Raw genomic sequence first — 7,153 nt, forward strand, 5'->3', positions numbered from 1 at the left:
ATATGATTTCACTCATATGTGGGATATAAAATTGAAACTCATGAACACAAACAGCAGTGTGGTGGTTGCCAAAGGGAAGGGGGTGGGGCAGAAGGGGGTCTTAATATAAGGTGACAGGAGATTTGATTTTGGGTGGTGGGCACACAGTGCAATATACCAATCTTGTAACATAGAAACCCACACCTGAAACCTATATGTTCATGTTGACCAATGTTACCCCAATCAATTTAATAAATAAAGATAAAAATTTTAAAATAAAATTTTGAAAAAAAGAATTATTGGGTCAGAGGTTGTGAATATTTTTCATGAACTTGGTGTGATGGTTGATTTTATGTGTCAACCTGATTGGGCCACAGGGTGCCCAGATTAAACATTATTTCTGGGTGTGTCTGTGAGGGTGTTGTCAGATGAGATTAGCTTTTAAATTGGTGGACTCAGTGAAATAGATTGCACTCCCCAATTTGGGTGGGCACCATCCAATACATTGAGGACCTAAATAGAATGCCTGCTTCTTGTCCACCTGCTGAGCTGGAACATTGGTCTTCTCCTGACTTTGGACTGGGACTTACACCATTAGCTCCCCTGGTTCTCAAGCTTTCTCCAGACTTGGACTGAACTATACCATTGGCTCTCTTGAGTCTCCAGCTTGCATATGGTTGATTATGAGACCTCTCAGACTACATGATCATGTGAGCCAATTCCTTATAATAAATCCTATTGGTCCTGTTTTTCTGGAGAACCCTGATATGCGGGGGTATACTAATGGATAAACCAACTGGCAATATTTGAGAGTATTAATTTCACTGTGCCCTTCTCACTTAAACTAGGCATAATTGTTTTTTTAGCTTTTTTTTTTTTTGCTATGTTCCATGCAATGTTTGCATACTTATAAAAAAAGCACTCATTGCTTTTCTGAAATTCAAATTTCACTGTGTCCTGTATTTTATCTGGCAACCCTACCTGAGGTGATTATCCAAACTCTTTTCTTTTTGGAGGTAATCCATTGTGAATCATGCAGGCAAGGACTCACCTCCCACCAGGGAAACTAAGGGAAGCACATGTATCTTCACACGCCCTAGCTGGTTAGGGAACCAAGAGCAGACCCAGGCTCTCATCAAAGACTTTGAATTTTGAGAGATTTATACAAAAAGAGGCAGTTTTGAATTCATTCATAGAAACTACATCTCGCAGAGGCCCCAGAAGCCAATGTTGGATCAGTGCAGTCCAGAGGCATCAGTGTTTTGTTGTGATGATAACTGGAGGTGATGGAGGTAGCAGTTGGCCAGTGGTGACATATTAATCAAAGTGGCCCTGTGACATGACCTTAACTAGAGTCCTCACTGACAAGCCTCCCTTGTCTCTTTCTCATTTCCCTGGGCTGATTAATCTGCCATCCTGTTGATTTTGTGAAATGCTAAAAAGTTTGCTTAATTCACCCAGAGTCGGTTTCTGTTGTTTGCAACCAAGAACACTGATTGCTATAAATATAAGGCCAGACAGTCTACAGAAAAATTGAAATCATATTTACCGCCATTTAAAAAAGTTTTAATTGCTTTTAGAAGAAAGAGGAGGAGGAGGAGGAGGAGGAGGAGGGGGGGGGGGGAAAAGAGAGAGAGAGATTGAACGGCTACCTCCCATAAGTGCCCTGACCAGGGACCAAACCCACAACCTGGGTATTTGCCCTGAACAGGAGTCAAACCTTCCACCTTTTGGTGCATAAAGAATGCTCCAACCAACTGAGCCACACTGGCCAGGGCTCCCCAATTTTTGTATTCCTAAAAATGAATCTTATCATTATTTTTTTAAACTAAAATGATGGTTTATAATGGGAACCAGATATATAGTTACAATCACATATATAGTTACAATCACATTACAATCACATAATCACATATATAGTTACAACCACTGCCACCACCCCAGCCTTGTCCCCCATGGTCTTGCTGGCCTCCCCCATAGCCACTGCCACCACCACCACTTTGGTCCTGATTGCCATAAATGGGGACCGTGGGTGCATCAGGAGTTGGAAAGTTACAAAATAACGAGTGTCACACTAGGTATAGAAGTAAAGCTGTTCCAGAACTTCAGGAGGCAGGCTAATATGGCCTCTCCCTGTGATCCTGTCTGTGGTCACCCCTGGAGTCCATCTTGCCAGGGACAAAGCCACCTCTGTCCCCAGCACCCCGGCCCCTTGGAAGCCCCCACGGTCCCCGTCATGGCCTCCATAGCCACCCTGATCATAGCTTCTTCTGCCCCCACAATGATCATCTCCATAGCTATCCCCCATATGAGAGCCTCCTGGTCCCTGTCCTAGACCATTTGGTTTAGGGGCCTTACATGGTTGCATTTATTCCTCCAAGAGAAGTCCATGTTCTCACAGGACACTTCCAGTCCCCAGCTCGCTGCTGTCCTCCACCGCCGCCACCACCTCCATTTGGGAATCCTCCTCGGCCACCGCCACCACTGCCACCACCTACATAACCTCCACGGCCCATGGGTCCTCCTTGTCCTTGGCCTCCATGACCACTGCTACCACCTCGATTAAAATCTGCACGCCGAGTAGCAAATGAAACCTTGATAGGATTCCCAGATAATTCTTTACCATCAAACCAGTCAATAGCTGCTTTAGCAGAAGGTGGGTCATCAAATGACACCATTGCCTCTCCCTTCAGCTTGCTCCGTTCCTTGTCTGTGTACAGATTAAACATGGGTTATCCTGTTTTTAGTTTGTCTTAATAATACCATTCTGCTCGAAGTAATCAGCCACACACTCAATTGTAACATTCTCACCCAGGCCTTGCATGAAGATGGTATTGTTGTCTGAATTATCCTGTTCAGAGTCATAACAAGATCCTTGGTCCTGAGAGCAACCAAATTTATTGCAACCACCAAGGTCACTTCTGCCCATGCCCCTCGACCTCCGTGGCCACCTCCAAGACCTCTGGATTCATATCCATCACTGCCGCAGTTGTAACCACTGCCACCACCCCAGCCTTGTCCCCCACGGTCTTGCTGGCCTCCCCCATAGCCACTGCCACTATCACCACTTTGGTCCTGATTGCCATAAATGCTGCCACTGCTGCCACCACTCATGGAGGACTGATCTTGGCCATAATTACCTCCACCACCCCCTCTGCCACTGCTACTGTTGTACTGGTTCTGCTGTCCGTAGCCCTGAGGAGGATTCTAGGAGCTTTTCTGCTGTCCTTAGCTGGCGGCTGTCCACCATAGCTAGACTGCTGACCACAGCCCCCACTCGGGGGCTGCGCAAAGTTGCTGCTCTGAGAACTGCTACTGTAACTTCCTGAGGTGCTGCTAGAAGCCGGCTGCTGGCCATAGTCAGGGTAAAACTGCTGCCCATAAGATGACTGAGAACTCTGACCACCGCCATAGCCACCGTTTGAGCCATATCCCTGGGGAGCTGACTGAGTACCCTAGCCTGTGTCCTGGGTCTGTCCATAAGAACCATAGGTGCTCTGGCCATAGCCTGAAGTGCTCCCGGACTGGCTGTAGCCACCGTAACTCTGTTGTCCATAGGGCTGGTTGTTCTGCTGGGAATAAACCTGCCCAGGCTGGGTGGGGTAGGCCCCATAGCTTTGGGTTGCTTTCTGGGTATAGTCATTTGAGACCATGTTGGCGCATGTGCCACAAAATTCCCACACCATAGAGCAGGGGGCCAGTTCACTGTCCTTCAGACCGTTGGGGGGCCAACTATAGTTTCAAAAACAACAACTATGAACAAATTCCTATGCACACTGCACATAACTTATTTTGAAGTAAAAAAACAAAACGGGAACAAATACAATATTTGTATTTGCATGTGGCCCGCGGGCCGTAGTTTGAGGACCCCTGCCATAGAGCATCGACGTCTCAAGAACTGTTATTATTATTTTTTAAGATATTCTCTCAACCAAATGACTGTTGTTTGAAGGATAGATTTGGAATTTCTGAAAATAAGCAATAGATGGTAGTATTAGGTAATACATTCTTGATTGTGCGCCCAAATAACTAAGTTTAACATGATCAGTAACACCACCACTGAGGGCACCACTACTCAATAGGAATGGCTAATGTTAATTGAGTGACTAATATGTGCCAGAAACTGTTCTAAGTGTTTTATAGGATGAACTTGTTCCTTTCACCCAATGAAGCAGATACTTCCATTACCTGCATTTTGCAGAAGAGGCAACCAAAGGATGTTCAGGTTAAGTAACTTGCTCAAGATCAGAAAATTAATTAGTGGTGAAGATAAGATTTGAACCCAAGAAGTCTGTCCCCAGGGCCTGTAGTCTTAATCCATATGCTCTACTACCTCTCACAATTATGCTACAGTGGTCCTTTATTGATTGCCTACTCTGAGCCAAATTCTGAGCCAGGCAAGTTGCATGATGAGGTCACTATTGCCATTTTATAGATGAGGTAACTACAACTCAGAGAGGCTAAGTAAAAAGTTCATATTCCACACAGAGAGACAAACCCAAGAACATTTATAGATGTAATTTTATAATGTTCATAATAAAATTAAAGTACATTAAATTAAAAAAATGGTCACTTGAGAGAGTAATTCCACCTTGGAGAGAGGGAAAAATAGACTTTGAAAGTGGTTGGCATGATAAAGTATTCCTTTTTATTTCAGCTCTTCAGAGATGTGTGGCCAAAATATTCTCCTTCTTTACTTCTTTCTCACAGTGGTTCTCAACCTTCTAGCCCTTTAAATACAGTTCCTCATGTTGTGACCCAACCATAAAATTATTTTTGTTGCTACTTCATAACTGTAATGTTGCTACTGTTATGAATCATAATGTAAATATCTGATATGCAGGATGGTCTTAGGTGACCCCTGTGAAAGGGTCGTTCGACAGCCAAAGGGGTCGTGACCCACAGGTTGAGAACCGCTGCTAGGAGCTAAAGAAGGTATGTAAGCTAAAGGCATTATTGGAGCCTGGCTCATTGTTCCTTCTGAGGATGCTGTCTAATGAGCCAGAGAGGTGATTTAGGCAACTTCCAAGTTGGATAACTTAAGTAGGCTCTGGAGGGAAGCAGTCTTCCTAACAAAATGATCATAATATTTATGTGGGACAGTAAACTTACATAAACAGCTAAGAAAAGTTTGAGTCAGAGGAGTAATGCTATCAAAATATACTATAAAACCATAGCATTTAAAACAGTGTGACAGTGGTGCAAGAAGAGACAGATCAATGCAACATAACAAACAGCCTCGAAAAAAACAAAACATATGTATGTACATATGTACACTTAAAAATATATCAATTTATAAGGTAAAGATCACAGAGCAATGGGAAAGAAAAGGGTGATTCCATAAACAGTACTAAGGTGATTTGTGACTTGGGAAAATAATCACATCATACACACTGAAATAAATTCTGCCTGTGTAAAAGCTAAATTTTTAAAATGGAGAAAATGAGATTATCCATCCAATTCCTGGATGAGGAAGTGCTTTTTGGCATACATGTGATAGAAGACATCACAAAGAAAGAAATTGACTGGTATGCCTACATAAAAATTAAATCTTCTGAATATCAAGAAACAGCATAAACAAGATCAAAGGCAAAAAAAATCTCTGAAAATTCTTCCAATAAATATAAACAATAGAGATGTTGTAAATCAATAAGAAAGACACTAAAAGAGCAAACAACAAATGCACAAAAAAACTAAACAGAGTAACCACATATGAAGAAACACAAATGGGTGATAAAACATTAACAAATTTTGGTCTCACTTGAAATTTTAAAATGACAGCTAAAAATAAGAGAGCATCTCCCACCTACCAAATCAGCAAAGATGTTTAAAAGTCATAATCCCCTAATATTACAAAGCACTTCCATGTACTGACAAGGAGGACAAATTGGTCTGGCCTTGCTGAATGGCAATTTGGCAGCATGCATGAAGAGTTCAGACCTTTTTTTCCTAGAAACTCCATATTTACAAATTTATCTTAAGGAAATAGGTTTGTACAAAGACATTCATTTCAGCCCTAGGAGAACCATTAGGAAAATGGTTAAATAAACTATGGTGCAGACAAACAATAGAATGTTATGCAGTTATCAAAAATGATTTTTCCAAAGGATTTTGAATACCAGAAAAATGTATGGTGATAAATTAGATAACGTAGGTGAAATGGACAGATTCCCAGAAACACACATATTACCAAAATTGATTCAAGAAGAAACAGAAAAGTTGAATAGACCTATAAAAAATAGAAATTTAATTAGTAATCAAAAGCCTCCCATTGTCACACAGGCACTCCTACTTCCTGTCTACACCTCTTATAAAGAAGAGTCATTTTTTTTTATGAAACAAACTATAAATAGTTTGGGGTTCAGGTTCCAGACGAAGGCAACACTGGAGGTGGATAAGGTTTGTCTTAACTCCCCTCTTTATATGCTTTTGAGTCATCTCTAGGGCACTATTTTGTCTTTCCAGTGGTCTCCTGTTATTATCATTTTCACTCTAGAAAAATTTTCCCTAAGGCAAAGAGCAAGTAAATGAATGCATAACCCGTTGGACTTAGCTGATAATACATATCTTTCCTAGGAATATTTGATAGAGGCCAAAACCTTGGCCAAAAGAATGAATCCCTAAGTGGCCTGGTGTTCAAAGCCATTCTACCTCACTACCCGACCCCTTCCATACAAGCTGAGCTATGCAAACAGTCTCTTGCTCTTCCAGCTAAATGGACCTACTGGCTGTATTCCCCTGAGTGCCTCATACTTGCTCAGCTTTCTCAAGATTTCCTTCCATTTGGAAGCCTTCTTACCTACCTAAATCAACTCTTACCCATCCCTTGAGACCACCTGAATCCCACATGTCCCCTAAATTCTTCTTTCATTTATTCATTAATTCAATGAATATTTCTTGAGCACTGTTCCAGGTATAGGAGATACAGTGGTGGTGGAAACACATGGGCCTTGGTCTTAGTTGATTGAGAGAGGTACCAAACAAGTAAACAAATACATGTATAATGACAAATCGTGATATGTGCATTGAAGGAAAAGAACAAGGTGCAGTGAGAGAGAATACTGAGGTCAGAATAAGCAGCTTCCTTGAGTAGCCCAGTTGTCTCTGACCTCTCCCTAATTTAAGCCCTAAAACCTTACTGTGTGAACCATTTAGATATTCACTGAAAAATGTA

At 41.9% G+C, this 7,153-nt stretch overlaps 1 pseudogene; it reads right to left on the minus strand.

The window, feature by feature from the left end:
• Positions 1-2,070: 2,070 nt before the first annotated feature.
• On the minus strand, positions 2,071-3,640 carry LOC102257558 (annotated as a pseudogene).
• Positions 3,641-7,153: the final 3,513 nt, after the last annotated feature.

Source organism: Myotis brandtii, unplaced genomic scaffold, assembly GCF_000412655.1.
Source record: "Myotis brandtii unplaced genomic scaffold, ASM41265v1 scaffold126, whole genome shotgun sequence".
NCBI lineage: Eukaryota > Metazoa > Chordata > Mammalia > Chiroptera > Vespertilionidae > Myotis > Myotis brandtii.